This window comes from Erinaceus europaeus, chromosome 13, assembly GCF_950295315.1.
Source record: "Erinaceus europaeus chromosome 13, mEriEur2.1, whole genome shotgun sequence".
NCBI classification, from domain to species: Eukaryota; Metazoa; Chordata; class Mammalia; order Eulipotyphla; family Erinaceidae; genus Erinaceus; species Erinaceus europaeus.
This window is the reverse complement of record NC_080174.1, coordinates 14,329,785-14,346,469: the sequence shown is the minus strand read 5'-3', so window position 1 is coordinate 14,346,469 and position 16,685 is coordinate 14,329,785. Positions and strand designations below refer to the sequence as shown.

The 16,685-nt window shown below is 41.9% G+C and overlaps 1 long non-coding RNA gene across 5 annotated transcripts in view; it reads right to left on the bottom strand.

Moving 5' to 3' along the window:
• Positions 1 to 745: 745 nt before the first annotated feature.
• The window catches only part of LOC132542484 (uncharacterized), a 36,907-nt gene continuing 20,967 nt past the window's right edge, over positions 746 to 16,685 (bottom strand). For 3 of the 5 annotated variants that reach the window (XR_009553493.1, XR_009553491.1, XR_009553495.1), the window contains 2 exons: positions 8,563 to 8,625; positions 746 to 940 (listed from right to left, as the gene is read on the bottom strand). This is a non-coding gene — a long non-coding RNA (uncharacterized LOC132542484). Of the gene's footprint in view, positions 941 to 8,562; positions 8,626 to 10,220; positions 10,350 to 14,827; positions 14,953 to 16,685 lie in introns of those variants that run through there. The other 2 variants (XR_009553494.1, XR_009553492.1) reach the window with 2 other exon arrangements.

The window sequence follows — 16,685 nt, the reverse complement described above, 5'->3', positions numbered from 1 at the left end:
ACTTCCTCAGAACCTAGAAGCTGCACAGATAGAATAACTTTGTTGCAGATGCCAGGCCTATTTCCAACATTGATTTGTTTTCCTAAGTATTTTGTATTAGTGGTGGTGGTGGTGGTGGTGGTGGTGGTGGTGGTGGTGGTGGTGGTGGTGGTGGTGGTGGTGGTGGTGTGTGTGTGTGTGTGTGTGTGTGTGTGTGTGTGTGTGTGTGTGTGTGTGTGTGTGTGTGTGTGTAAGAGAGAGAGAGATTAACCCATTAACATCTATTCTACATTTCCTATGTGCCAGTCAGCTCAGGACCAAGAAGGTAATGTCCCCCTTTATGCCTGATAATTGTTTGAGCTGTTCCATTTAAGGAAGATGAGGGAGCCAGCCACTGAGTGTCACCCAGGAGAAGGACCTAAATTTGTGGAGAGGGTGTTTTACAGACACTTAGCACAGAGAGATGAGAAATTGGACCCACATGTCAACAATTTCCTGTAAGCCATTGTACCCCCAACAGTGATTTAGTAAAAACTTTTCATCATTATCACCTCAATAAAACCATGATCACCCTCAATGAAATGATTTCTATTTTTTTTTATTTATTTTTTATTTAAGAAAGGATAAATTAACAAAACCATAGGGTAGGAGGGGTATAACTCCACACAATTACCACCACCCAATCTCCATATCCCATCCCCTCCCCTGATAGCTTTCCCATTCTCTATCCCTCTGGGAGCACGGACCCAGGGTTGTGGGTTGCAGAAGGTGGAAGGTCTGGCTTCTGTAATTGCTTCCCCGCTGAACATGGACGTTGACTGGTTGGTCCATACTCCCAGTCTGCCTCTCTCTTTCCCTAGTAGGGTGTGTCTCTGGGGAAGCTGAGCTCCAGGACACATTGGTGGGGTCTTCAGTCCAGGGAAGCCTGGTCTGCATCCTGATGGCATCTGGAACCTAGTGGCTGAAAAGAGAGTTAACATACAAAGCCAAACAAATTGTTGAGAGATTTATATTTTTTTAAAAAGTTATCATAGGAAAAAAAAACTTCAATTGTAACTTTGCTGTGATGTCTACTGGTAATAGTAGTGATCATTACCCAGTTCTTACTGTCACACATTTAACAGATTCCGATCAATTATACTAGCATAGGGACCGAGTTATCTTCCTATAGAAACTTCTTACAAATCTTTACCACATGAAGAGTATGTAAACCCCAAGCCAATATAAAAGAAAAAAAATGTCAAATAATTTACTAACAAGATATTTTTAGATTTAAAAAAAAATCCTTTGGGAGTCAGGCGGTAGTGCAGAGGGTTAAGTGCACTTGGCGCGAAGCGCAAGGACCTTGTAAGGATCCTGGTTCCAGTCCCTAGCTCGCCACCTGCAGAGGAGTAGCTTCACGGGTGGTCAAGCAGGTCTGCAGGTGTCTATCTTTCTCTCCCCCTCTCTGTCTTCCCCTCCTCTCTCCATTTCTCTCTGTCCTATCCAACAAGTACATCAGTGACAACAACAATAATAATTACAACAAGAATAAAAAACAACAAGGGCAACAAAAGGATAAATAAATAAATAAATAAAATCCTTTAGGGGACCAGTGATGGTGCAGGTTGTAGAGTGCACACACTCTCATGCACAGGGGCCTAGGTTCAAGTCTCTGGTCCTCACCTGCAGGGAAGATGTTTCATAAGTGGTGCAGCAGTGCTGTAGGTATCTATCTTTCTTCCTCTGACTCTATGAGAGAGGGAGAGAGGTGAAAGAAGGAAGGAGAGAGAGAGAATGGAAGGAGGGAGGGAGGGAGGAAGGGAGGAAGGAAGTGAGGAAGGAAGGAAAGAAGGAAGGAAGGAAGGAAGGAAGGAAGGAAGGAAGGAAGGAAGGAAGGGAGGAGAGAAAAAATAACCACTGAGAAAGGTGGATTTGTCATGCGGGTTCCAAGTTGCAGCAATAACCCTTGTGGCAAAACCTTAAGAAACAAAGACAGAAAGGAAAAACACAACTTAAAACTTTAATTGGACTTGGTATGTTGCACTGAAGCAAAGTAATGTGGGAAAAGGGAATGGAAGGGACTTGGGAGAAAAGGAATTTGGGGCCCTGAAGTATGATGGTGGGAAAGGGCCTGAATTGGGGGAGAGGGTGTTTTGCAGATACTTATCCAGGGAGATGGTGAACAGACCCATGTGTCAACTACGGTACTGCAACCCATTAATGCCCCCAATGAAAATGATTTTTAAAATCAAATTTTAAAAGTTTAAGATAGAACATTAAGTTAAATTTTTTAAAAAGCTTCTCTTAAAAATATTTTTTAAACTTCTTTTTTATTACCATTTTTTATGCAGATACGCATGGACAGGGGTATAAGAACCTCTTAATGGCCTTTTAAAATTACCTGATCATTATTTTGCCTTTTGTTTTCACACCTTGGAACTTGAGACTTTTACCCTTGGTGCAAAGAAACTCTTGTTCATATCCCTATTCCCCAAATTTTCTTATTACTTTGATAGTTTCCCACAGTATTTCAAATACACCTGGAAGTCCCAAGAAATTTTTACCATAACCAGTATGCCTTCAGTCATCATTTCAAGAAAAACACAGAAGAAAAATCCAGAGAATCCCAAAGAGTCTCTCTTAAACACACACACACACACACACACACACACACACGTGTTGACACATGTGTTAAATTTCTCAGTTCTCTGCAGAACACTCCCACCCCAGCCTACATTCTCCTCCACCAACATGCACCAGGACCTCAAAGCTCTACCCCCCCAGCCCCCAACCCCCAATCCCCACCCCAAAGTCCTTTACTTTGGTGCAATACAGCTAACCCAGCCTAAGTTCTGATTTTTGTTCTGATTTCTCAACTGCTTTATGCAATTTCTAGCAATTGATATTTACCATTTTACAATCAAAATTGGAAAAATTTTGAACTCTTTTGAATTTCAGGTTCTACTCAGTTAGAAAAAGTTACTTTGTTGGAATCATTTTTCTTATGTAATCCATATCACATCTGTTAATAACTCATTTAAGGAAAATTAATAAGAATATTGAGAGTATTATAAATCTGTCTTTCTGTAATCACTACCTTCCTTCTACTCATTACCTTCTGCATCAGTTTCATGTTCTGAACCAGGATCAGTAAGAAAAAAAATTCTTTTGGGGGCCAGGTGGTGGGTGGTGCACCTGGTTAAGTGTTCACATTACAATGCACAAGGACACAGGTTCAAGGCTTCCAGTCCCCACCTGCAGGGGGAAAGCTTCACAAGTGGTGAAGCAGGCTGTGTAGCTGTCTGTCTTTCTCTCTCCCTCTCTACCACTCCTCTCTCAATTTCTCTGTTCTGTCCAATAATAAATACAGAAGAAAATTTTTTTAAAAATCCTTTTTTGCTGAACAGCATCAACCATAAAAATTCAAACAACAATCTTTCTAATATCAAAAGGAATGTTTTTATCACAAAACACCTAGGTAAATAATTAAGGAGGGATCAATTCTGTTTTATTTGGGGAGGTATTGTTTGTCTTATTTTGTTTGTTTTTTAGCATATGCCATTTTATAAGACTGAGTTTTTCAGGGGTACAATCTTGCACCTTCCTCCAAATATGGATCACTACACCTCATTCACCACCAAAGTCTCTTCCCCCTCCATCATAGGGTACCAACCTCTCAACTCCTTTAACCCACCTCCTCCTTCCCCCTTAGTAACTCACACCTGTTAATATAGACCACAGGTTTAATAATGTTTCATTCTATTTTTTCTATTGCTTTGTTTCTTAAATCATCCATGAGTGATATCACCCAAGCTTTGCCTTTCTCCTCATCATGTCTGTCTTAATACAGACCACAGAGCCTTTGTGTTTCTTGCTGTTGAAACTGGTTCTCAGAATTTTCTTACCTACCATCGAGAACAGCACTTCAGATGCACTGATGAACTGTGTGCCAGTTTCCTGTGTTTTAGTTTACAGAAGCTGTGCATCTAAAGAGAAATGAAAAGAACTAGTCTCTAAGACTTATCCTGCTGTGACTCACGATGGTTCCAGAGGTCCTTTAGTTTTCAAACTGAACCCTGTGTTTCTTGATATTTATTGGTTTGCTGTTTTGAAAAGCTTGGGCCAGATTCTCTGCCATCATCCTAATCTATAGAAGAATACTTTCCACTTGCAGTGCAGTCCTGGGTGGTTAGAAATGACAATTCTCTCAGCTCACATTTCTGTTATCTTTTTTTTTCTGTGACTCAGGGGACTAAGTGTCTAACACAGAGTAGTTGTCCCTGTCACTTCAGAGACTTATTCTGATGTTTCAGTGGAGAAGATAAGGAAACAATATCAAGCTGTGTTATTATTTGACAGCTCGGTTTACTGAAGCCTCAATTAGTTTTAGATACCATACTCAATTTAAGCCATCAATGCCTTATTTTGAATGCGTCAGTAGCTGAGGTTTGAGTGGAAACACCCTCCCAACTAGCTGAGAATACAACATCTTCCCTTTTAAGGAAAGGGGGGAGAATCCTGTCAAGACTGTCATAAATAATTTTACTTAAGTGAATGCTGAAATTAGGCACCACATCGCCTGGCTCCTGGTAGCCTATTTGCAGCCAGATATGTCGAGTACCCACTGGCCAAAGTCTTGCCTTTTCAGAAATGGAAAGCAGGGAAAACAATACGATCATCATTTGAAGTGGCATGTTGGAGCCATCCCTAAAGTTAAATATACCTAGACAGTTTTCTGTGCAGTAACTCCAGCTGACCTTGGAAGAAAATGATGTTTATAGCGGCCCATGAGCTGGGAAAGGTGATAATGAATGAGATGTAATCATGTATTTCTGGCACGCACTTTGGCTAGTACAAGGAGCTAATTGCATTTAAGTATTATCTTACAATATGGTGACCCAATCATTTTGGGAGACAACCAATGCTTCCCTTTCTGGAAGAGATACTCTATTTGTAGGGAGGTGGGGCAGGGGGGAGAATAATGATTTATGCCCTCCGAAACTTCAATAAAACTCTTTTCCGGATCAAGTCAAATTGCATGGACTTTTCCCGTAAATCTTCATATCTGGGCTGTCAAACACTGACAGGCAAGTCTCTGGTTCCCCAGCTGACCTCTGCAATGATGGATTCTGTTTTCTTTCTGCTCCCGGTAATCCTTGGGCTAGTGTGACTTGCGGCACCACTTACTGTGGTTCTCACTCAGATTACAAGAAGGAAGCATTCACCCAGCTAGAGTCTGGTGCCCGTCCTGGGCAGCAAGCCAGCCCGCAGTGCCGCAAGAGGTTAGGGGAGAGCACACATGTCTCAGAGAACAAAGGAGCAGTAGGAAGGAAGGAGTCTGCTGAGAGAGCGCTCTGTTTGGCCTTTTGAAATTGCAGACAGGTTGATACATAGATTAATGCTGTCCTACATACTTTTATGTGGGAGTTAAGCAGGCTCTTAGAAAGGAAAGAAACCTGACAAAAGAATTAAAGTATTTTCTCCTCTGCACATTTTGTTTCTTGGAACTTAGTGCAACTAATGAAGTACCTATGTTCACTGATGATTTTTCAGGCCTATGTAGACACAGGATGTCGGGGTTAATTGGTCTCTTTCTGGAATTTGTGCTTTGATCAATCGCTCATCATTCCAATGAATGAATTTTAAGCTGGTGTTTTTTTACCTTAATATATAATATTAATTGTTATATATGCTGCTATGCACATTACGGTTAAGTGGAATAACAATAACACAAGCACAGTCTCTGCTTTCATGAGTTTCTATGCTAGACAATAGACATGGAGAATTTGTGATTATTTGTTAAAACTGGACAATAGGGGCACAGATCTTTTAACAAATCCAAAGGAACAGTCCAAGAACTTGCTCCTAGATCCATAGAACCCATCTGTGTCTTCAAATTCTATGATAACTAAATCCAGTCTGAATGTCAAAAGAAAAAAATCAGATGGAGAAAAAGATGTATTTTTTATGGAAAAAAAAATAGGGCCCCATGTCTAAGAGAACTCTCCTGCATTTGTTAGATTCCAAGTGTAGTTCTAAGTGTTTTCATATGACCCATGTGATAACAGGCAAAGATGCCAGGTACCCATCTTCCTGCAATTGGCACAGTTTAGAGTAAGACCATAGGAGGGCAAGTGGAAGAGAGTGTCTTTGTGGCTTCTTATAGGTCAATCATGTTAGAATAGTGGTGGGTGGGGAGATAACAGAATGGTTATGGAAAAAAAATAAAAGGAAACTTCAATCTCATTAAAATAAAAACAAATAATTTTTAAATTAATTTATTCCCTTTTGTAGCCCTTTTTTATTGTTGTAGTTGTTGTTGTTGTTGTTATTGATGTCATTGTTGTTGGATAGGACAGAGAGAAATAGAGAGAGGAGGGGGAAAACAGAAAGGGGGAGAGAAAGATAGACACCTACAGACCTGCTTCTCTGCCTGTGAAGTGACTCCCCTGCAGGTGGGGAGCCAGGGGCTTGAACTGGGATCCTTCTGCCAGTCCTTACACTTTGTTCCATCTGCACTTAACCCACTATGCTACTGCCCGGCTCACGAAAACAAATTTTTTTTTTCTAAAAGAATAGTTATGAGAATTTCATTTGTCCATAATGGATGGCAAAGAACATCATTATTCTTGTTGTGGTGACAATGATGGTGATGATGGTGATGGTGATGGTGATGGTGATGGTGATGGTGATGGTGATGGTGATGGTGATGTTGATGGTGATGGTGATGGTGATGGTGATGATGATGATGATGATGGTGATGATAATGGTGATAGACAGACCAGAACACTACTCAGGCACAGAAAGTACTGGGGATCAAACCTAGGGCCTCAGGAAGACAAGCCCTATACTCTACCAACTGTTTTTAAATTCAAAAGATCTTACCCGTTTCCCAGGTAAACTTCATTTACAATTAAAGTTACTAGGCAGTCAGCAAAAACAGTGGGGCTTTCTCCCTTCTGGAGGTGTCAATGAAAAAGTATATTGTGCTGTTAGGTCATCCTATTGCTTAAGAATTGGGAGAAAATAGAGCACGGCATTCCAAGTATTCTAGAAACAAGCAGAATATGAGAAGGTGAATATGAACAGTTAAGAGCCCCAGATCAAAGCATTAGCAGTTCCAGGAGAATAAACTGGCACTAGGCCCAGGGTGGTCACTGAAAGGCCTCTATTCTGTTAAGCCTCTCCTCTCCTCTCAGAAGTTCCAAAGACAAAAACAAAGAAAGAAAGAAAGAAAGAAAGAAAGAAAGAAAGAAAGAAAGAAAGAAAGGGAGGAAGGAAGGAAGAAAGAAAGAAAAAAGGAAAGGAATCAGGATCAAGCTAACAAAAATCAAAAGTACTTGCTAGAATTGACCTGAAAATTGGTTCAGCAATACAGAACATGCCTTGAGTGGGTGAAGTTCTAGTTTGACCCAGGAACTATATTCAAAGCAAGAGGGAGAAAACAAAACAAAACAAATGAATATCACAAATGTGGATTGGTACTCTCTTTCTCTAAAATATACACAATAAAAAATGTTTTTTAAAAAAGAGAAGTTGACAAAAACATAACAGATTTATCATCAGGGAAGAAAGAGTACAGGATTCTAATTAAATCAGGTGTAGATACAAGAGACTCCCAAGTTCTAACTCTCTGAGGCTATTTGCTTAGAGTGTGGTGATCTGTCTGGCTTTGCAGCCAGATAGATCTGCCTTTTGTTTTAGGGCCATAGAAAACACTTACAGGATCTCAGGTGTGGGCTGAGAGTGACTCCAAAAAAAGAGTGTGAAGGAAACCTGTAGCCCAGTCCTCTTCCATTATTCCCCAGTAACTCCACAGAGTATGGTTCCAGTGATCCTGGGGTGTGAGTGCGCCCTGTGTGTGTGAGCCCAGATCCAATTCCATAATCCTGTACAGTCCTGTGACTGCGGGTCATCCTCCAAGTCCAGACCTCCTTTCTGTCATATTCACACAGCCCTGGAGTCATTTGCCATTTTGCAAAGATACAATAATATTGATTTGCTGTCTCTCTCAGGTCAAAACTTAAATGTTATCTTAATTAGACTCCTAGAAAACAAAGGAGAAAGCATTGGGACAGATGGAGACAAGGGGATCGTTAGCCTTTCAGCTCCCACCACAAACATGTCTTTTACATACATTGTATATTTTTTCCTTTTTTTGATGAGACAGGAAAGTATAGAAATATGTACAAAGCATTTTTTTTCCTAATATTGGAGTGCTTTTATCCCAGTATAGTCAATTACAGTAGAGGTCTACATAAAGCCACACTTTAGAAGAACAAAAGCCCAGCTAAATAAGGATAACTGAAACCAAACCCAATTTTATAAATTCTTCTTCTAGCGTTTGCCCTTCTTCCGTAGCCAGTCAACAGGTCAGGTTGAAAGCTGTCAGGAGCTGCTTGTTGCTGGCTTTGAAAGTGACTGGGATCCATGTGGATTCAGTCGGCTAGGAAGGATCGTCAGTTTCCCCAATGAATGGGTACTCACGGGATGCACCACGAGAAGGTCGATCCAATGCATCCCATTTTATAAATTATAAAATTTAACAACATTTTTAGCAGGGGGGATATAGAAAAGTAATTATGCAAACTATTTTCATACCTGAGTCTCTGAAGTCCCAGGTTCAGTCCTCCACACCACCATAAGCCAGAGCTGAACAGGACTCTGATTAAAAAGAAAAGAGAGAGAGAGAGAAAGAAAATTTTGCACATACTAACAATATTTAACATACAGAATGATTTGGTGAATGAGTAAATGAAATCAACCAGTAAAGAACTGGTTATTCATTTTTTTCAAAGACTTCTTTTTTTCCCTCAAATAGATTTCTTTCAAAATCCATCTGGACAATTTTAGATGCAGCAAAAAATTATCTAGCGTTCCCTTCTCTCTCCTCAAAGAAAAGATACATAGATAGTTTTATCAAGAATATATACATATGCACATTTACATACACACATATATGTATATATACAACCCAAAGTAAAGCCAGTCTTTTATAAAGAACTTTTAATATTGGGATTTGAGAAGGTTTTTTTTCCTCCCTCATGTGATCTGAATTGCAGAAAAGAGAAATGGTAAACAACGTCTTCAACCTTTCCTTAGTGCATGACTAAGTATTTATGTCCAGGGTCATTTTCTGTTAAATGACATTTTTTTCCCCTCTCCAGTCAACTTTGATCGTCTTCACCACAGCTTGTAAAATCTGCTTTGCATTGAAGATATGAAAAATGAGCGGAGCCGACGTGTGAGAACTCTGGTTCCTTGATGTCCCAGCCATAGGCAAGTATGAGAGATGTAAAAAAAACTTGATATGGGCTCAGAAAGAAAGAGAGTCAAGTTACCGCCAACAGCAGACAAGGCAGATTCCCATGATGCCAGGCCCTGCCCCGCACCGAAAGACATTCCTTCAAGGGATTGGTTTCCTCTGTGTTGTGGCTGAGGGTGTCACCAGGTTTCGACTTGCCCTCCACTTCCATGGAACAGTGACAGTCTTGAAGCACATGTCACCAGGAAAATCTTTTCTAGACCTTGGCTCTGTTCTCTGGGACTGTCTTTCCTAAAAGGTTCAGAAGATCTTTTAACATATTCAAGGTTCTGGATGAAGCAGACAAGATAAGTCTGGGGGGAGGGGAATTGTTTGTCTGGGTTTTTGTTTTGTTTTGTTTTGCTTTTTTGCTTTTGGCTCCCAGGATTATCACTGGGACTCGGTGTCTCCACCATTCCCAGCATCCACTGTTTCCTTTTTTCATTCTTTTTAGTAGAGGATGAGAAATTGAGATAGAGAGAGAAAGAAGGGAGATACCTGCAACATTGCTCCACCACGCATGGGAACTGGGAATTAGTGCCCTAGTCCTCCAGCATGGAAACATGTGTGCTCTAAAGGATCAGCCACAACCTGGCCCCTGAAGTGATTTTTTTAAGTGGAATTAGCTTTAAAAATAATAATAATAATAATAAGGAATCAGGCGGTAGTGCAGCAGGTTAAGTGCACGTGGCACAAAGCACAAGGACCGGCATAAGGATCCCAGTTCGAGCCCCCAGCTCCCCACCTGCAGGAGAGTCGCTTCACAAGCTGTGAAGCAGGTCTGCAGGTGTCTATCTTTCTCTCCCCCTCTCTTTCTTCCCCTCCTCTCTCCATCTCTCTCTGTCCTATCCAACAACAACATCTACAACAATAAAACAACAAGGGCAACAAAAGGGAATAAATAAATATTTAAAAATAAAAATAATAATAATGGGTGGGTTGGGCAATGACATACCAAGTTGAGAGCATATGCTTCCATCTATAAGGATCCTTGTTCAAGCCCCTGGTCCCCAGCTGCAGGGGGTGGGGGTGGAGGAAGCTTCATGGGTGGTGGAACAGTGTTGCCAGTATCTCTCTCTCTTTCTTCCTTCTCAATTTCTCTCTGTCCTATCAAAATAAAAAAGAAACAAAGGGGAAGTAATCAATGGGACAAGAGGAAACATCTTCCTGTTTGTGACCCCTGGGTGATGGGCCCTTTGTAGCTCATTATACTATTTTCTATCTTTTTTGTGTTATCATTGAAACTCTTCATGTAAGGAAGAGGAAAAGGAAGAAGGAAAGAAAGAATGAAAGAAAGAGAGAACTCAGTCCACTTTATAGTTGGAACAGGAAGGAAATACAGCCATAAAGAGAACATGAGTAGAATATCTTGTCTCTACTGCTCTCCCTTCTCGGGATGAAAAAAGTTGCTTAGTATCTGGCTTATATGAAGTATTCCAGCCGTAAGCACTGCCCCATCTTTTCAACACTGTGGCAAACCCATTCAACCCAGCACCAACTGAGATAGAACAGCTGCAAAAACAGAGGCTGCTCCAACCTACAGACCAAAGGAAAATAATAATTCCTTTAAAAAAAATTTTTAATCTCTGAAATTAATCCATTTCCCCTGCGTTTACAATAACAACTTGTCACTTGAATTATGTATGCATCACTGTGACTACTTTGAATTGCAAATGTATGAATTATTCATTATCTGCAGTATGACTGTTTGGGTCCCCTGTGCTAAACTTGCCAGAAAGCTGACTGGCCAGAAGAGTGTGGTATCTGGAGATTCTGGGAGGTCACTTTCCAGAACCTTCTACCAGTGGATGGAGCAATGAAAAGATGCTGTGTAGAAGGAGCTCCTTGTGCCATAAAAATGTCCCTAAAGTCTCCTGGCTCACCAACCTGTAGCAGCTGCTACCCACTGGCACCACCAACATTTTAAACCAGCTAGAGACAGAGTTCTCCGTGATAAGCCTGATGTATTTGCAGAGTAAGCAAGAACAACTAATGGCTTGGCCCCCTCGCGCTCTGGGGACTGGCCTGAGACAGGCCACCACAGTGTGCACCAGTGAAACCGGGGGGTGGGGGTGGGGGGAATAATTAAAAGAGCCTTTGTCAAAGCTCCCTGTAAATCACTCTTTCAAATGTGTTCAGTTTAAGAGTCCCAACGTGCCAATTCAATCACCCTGGCCCCTGAGAAGCACAGAAACCTCCAGAACAGCCTAAACCAATTAGTTAAGCAAGAATGGTGTTCATGTTTGCAAACGTGAGTGTGTGTGTGTGTGTGTGTGTATGTGTGTGTAAAAAGTATTCATGCAGACATGCCTATGTGTGTGAGCGTGTGTGTGTGTGTGTGTGTGTGTGTGTGTGTGTGTGTGTGTGTGTGTGCGCGCGCGCATGCACGCACATGGCTATAAGACTCTCCTGGGAGAAGAAAAGTATTCTCCCACTGTGCTCTCTAACCCTCACCTCCCACCACACACACACACACACACACACACACACACATGCCAGAATTAAACTTCTCTTGCATGGGACGTTGAAATAAAAGGGATGAGGAATAATTAGAAAAAATATCACCTAACAACAGAGACTGAAAGTAAACTAGAGGTAAAGGTCAGCACACAGGAAACTCTCAAAATGATGAAATGAACCTGAGTGTTCTGAACTGTTACCCACCCAGAAAGGAAGCCTGTCAACTGTCCCAGATCTAAAATGCAGGCACCCAGCGGAGGACAAGGCACAAGGGGCAGGGAAAGACAGATAAAAGAAACAAAACAAGGGAGAGGCCAAAACCTAGATGGAAGAAAAAATATATATCTGTAGTGCCAGGAATCAAACACAAGAACCCGGATAAAACTGTCAACAGTATAAAGTCAAACCCTAAACTGGCAACTTACTCTTGCTCCCAAATAAAATCTCTGCTTGGGAACCAGGTAGTGGCACACTCACTTGGGCACACACATGACCATTCTTAAGGACTTGGGTTTAAGCCCCTGGTCCCCACCTGCAGTGGGGGATGACGTTTCACAAGTAGTGAAGCAAATGCTGCTGGTGTCTGACTCTCTCTCCCTCCTGTCTACCTCTCTCTTCCCTCTCAATTTCTCTCTATACTATCAGATAAAACAAAAAAAGAAAAAAAATGGCCACCAGGAATGGTGGATTCGAAGTGCAGACACTTTGCCCCAGCAATAACCCTGGTGGCAATAAATAAATAAATTAAAATTTTAAATAAAAAGAAAATGTATACTTGAGAGACCCTGTGCGCCCCTGTGTATCAATGAGTAGTCTTTGCCACCACTCTGGGCAAAGTTAGTTTTCTTCCTGAGCCCCATGCCCCCCTTCTGTGGGCACACAGAAGTGTTGTTTGGTTGCCGGGGATGCCCAGGGTCACATCAGTGCTGCATGGGCTTCATTCCACGGGGGAAACTGGAGCCTGCACAGAGTCAGCAGGGCACAGAACTCTCAGAAGCCTGGCAACTATTAGCTGTCCAGAGGAGCAGGGACTTGGGGGCCGAGTGGGTGCTGTGGACAATGGGACTTGCCGCCTCCTATACTCCTGGTTCTGGGAGTCGGGTCTAAAGCCTTGCGAGCTCTTCTCCTCAGTGATTCACTGGCACCTTCCGAGAGCCTGAAAGGTCACCTTTGACCCCCAAGAGCCCCGATAGATGACATTTTCAGCCTTTAGTGTCAGATGTGCTTTCTAGCACATAAGCAGAATGACACTTGGCTCATTTATTTGTTGCGTCAGTGGTCATGTCTATTATTTGGCCTGGAGTTTTCACCTTTCCCAGTGCTAATTGCTCTAGACCTGGGTTGGTTTCAAGTTCTGGAAATAGGTCTGAACATCTCTCCCAGAAGTGGGTGAGAAGTTAGAATCACGGGAAGATTTGGCCCTGGGTTCAACTGAATGTCAGGAAACTCATGTTTGAATTTATGTAATGACACCCCCAACTTCCCCCCACTCTCTCTAGATGAAACTGATAAAATCAAGCAGACTAGGAACCCAACAAACCTAGCTGAGCACACATATCACCATGAGCAGGGATCCAGGTTCAAGGCCCCCTCTCCACCTGCAGGTGAAAGCTTCAAGACTGGTGAAGCAGGTCTGAAGGTGTCTCTCTCCCTACCTATTTATCATCTATCTATCTATCTATCATCTATCCATCCATCCATCTCTATTGCCCCTTCTATTCTCAGTTTCACTTTATCCTATCAAATAAAAAAATATATATAAATAAAAAAGGCCACAGGAGCAGTGGATTCATAGTGCAGTGATAACCCTGGTAGTGATAAAAATTAAACACTTCAGACGTTAAGCAAAACAAGAGGCTTAGGGGTATTGATTGTACTATCTTTTAAAATATATTTATTTATTTAGGATAAAGACAGAGAGAAATTGAGATGGGAGGAGGAGATATAGATCAAGAGAGAGTGATGTCTACAGCACTGTTTCCTGCTTGTGAAGCTTCTACCCCTGAAGGTGAAGACTAGGGGCTTGAACCCAGGCCCTTGTGCATGACAATGTGAGCCTCCTCTCAAACCCTGACTACAGTATCTTATTGCTGGGGTGTACTTCCTGCAATAGACTGCTGACAGGCATCTGTAGGTGCGTCTTGGACTTCTGCACGACAGTGAGCAGTCGCTCACTCGTCTCCTTATGTCTGGACTATGTTGAGCCCATCCCACACACTATCAAGACAGAAATTTATGAATCCTTTTGGCAATGGGATTCTTTCGGTTGTTTACTCCCGAAATTGTCAGGGAGGCTTTAATTGTTCTTCCAGAGAAACGAACAGCATAGATAGAGCTCAGAATCCCGCTTATATCAATAACAGAATATGGATGTTTTCTGGGTCAGGTGCCTGCAGCAAGAAACAGAGTTTAAAAATAAATCTATCAAGTTCTCTAGCTAGGGGTCAGAGCAAAGCTCACTGATCCATGTGATGACTGACTTCCATTTCCTGAGTGATAAGCTAATCGACTTTTCTAGACAGCCGCAATCCATACAGCACAGGGAGCTCTTCCAATGGACTCTGCTGGGTCCTCTCCCCAGTCTACCAACAAGCAGGCTTCAGAGAAATAATGGCTCAGCGGGAGTCGGGCAGTAGCTCAGAGGGTTAAGCACACATAGCACAAAGCACAAGGACCAGCATAAGGATCGCAGTTCGAGCCCCCAGCTCCCCACCTGCAGGGGTGTCGCTTCACAGGCGGTGAATCAAGTCTGCAGGTGTCTATCTTTCTCTCCCCTCTCTGTCTTCCCCTCCTCTCTCCATTTCTCTCTGTCCTATCCAACAACGACCACATCAACCACAACAATAACTACAATAACAAAAACAATAAGGGCAACAAAAGGGAAAATAAATAATAATAACAAATTTAAAGAAAGAAAGAAAGAATAGCTCGGTAAAGCCAAAAGGACAAGCTGTAATGAACCAGAAGGGCTATTTTCATTTTGGGAATTTGACCCACCTTGGATACACTGGCACCCAGAAGGAAGACTAGGAAATTATATTAGATGTTCTTCTGTGGTCAGATGGATGTTCTTAGGGGACCTTAAGGGGGTTGTATGCACACCACTTTGTTCCTTGGAGCTGTTTGTGGTTTGACATCCTATGGCTTGGCTGCAAGACAGAGGAGAGCCACATAATAGAAACCAGGAATGTGAACTTCCAACTCTGAATTCACAGAAGGACCACTTCCTGCAGGAAATAAAAGAAACGAACTCTCTACCTTCAGGACACTTCTGTTCAGTTCTAGGCTACCATATTCAACATGGAGTCTTGGCTTTACAGTTTAGTTCTTGTCCTGAACTTTCACATCAGGATTTGGAGAATGTTCCCGGGTGGAGGGAGGATGGGGATTGAAATGCAGACAATGATCCCTTTTATTACATAATGTGCAAAAGGGCAATGGAACCAATGATTAGCTGACTACTGAATGCTTTGTGAGCTTGACCAGTCACCACTTTAATACCAAAGACTTGATTTTTTTTTTTTGTTCCATGGAAAAAAATTGAATGGAAAAAAAAAAGAGAGAGTAAGAAAACAGGCATGCTTCTGTGGTTATATACTTATGCAATCAATTGCATTCTGTAAATACCATATACATACGGAGTTACAGTTTGTCCAACAACTTTCTGTGGTTTCTTTCTCTTCATTTCCCTACAAGTTAAATTTTAAATTTTATTTGGAAGTTATGCTCAAAATAAGTTTAATAGGTTTTTCAATGTATTGTCTATATGATACTGATCATCTGAACCCCTAAAAAGCACATAGTCACACACATTTCATAAACAATCTGTCCCCTCCGTCCTCCCACCATCCTCCTCCTTCTTTGTCACCATCAGGTCTCGCCACTCAGACCAACTTTTTCAGAAAGAAACAGTGGGAGAGCAGACTAGACACTGTACCACAGACGTTTTCTTCAGTGTTGTGGGGGCTGGACTTGAACCTGACTGATAGACATGACAAAGCTATGCATCACCCAGATGAGCTGTCTTGCTAAACTGAGTTTATTTTCTCTTGAAAGAAAAAAAAAATCAAGTTAAGCTCTAGCTTCTGTTCAAACAAAGCACTGATCTGCTCTGGCTTATGGTGGTGCAGGGACTGAACCTGGGACTTTGGAGCCTCAGGCATGAGAGTCTCTTTGCATAACCATTATGCCGTCTACCCCCACTAAAATTTTTATTTATTTATTTATTGTAAAGTGAGAGGCACAGAGAGAAAGATGAGAGAATGAAAGAGTGGGTGACTGAGTGAATAAGTGACCAACCAGAGCACTGCTCAGCTCTGGTTTATGGTAGTACTGAGGATTGAACCTGGGACCTCAGAGCCTCAGGCATGAAAGTCTTTTGCAGAGCCACTATGCTATCTCCCCAGCCTTTCTATTTCTTTCTATCTGAAAAAAAAAAAATTAACCCAAAAGGAGTGAAACCCTGGCAATGACAGAAAAAGGAAACCAATCAAATTATTTTTCTTCAGTGAGTATAACTTTCTTTCCCGGGGAGTTGGAAGGAAGTAAAGATGCATCTCTCTCTAGTCATCGACAGGAAATGCAAACATCTCAAACTGAAGTGTTTACATGGCTCTTTCCAGCTGAGGTTTCACAACTTTGGAAAAGAAAAGAAGAAATAAGGAGTCAACAGCTGACTTTTACATGATGTCAAAGAGCTGAGTTTGGTTTTCTGGGCAAGGGTTTACCATATAGAAGGGTTATGGGCAAAGGACGGTGAGCTCATCCACAAGCTCTGGGAAGAAAGCATGTTGCAGCAAACTCACTGACTGTCCAGGGGAACTAGAAGTGGAAATGTGGGGAAGAACCCCCCCCCCAAGTACCCCTGTGAACTACTCAGGACTGGGAACAAGAAGCATGTTGGAAAGAGGAGAATGGCTATAGAGGTGCCCACTCATATCAGGAAAGAACTGAAGGGAAG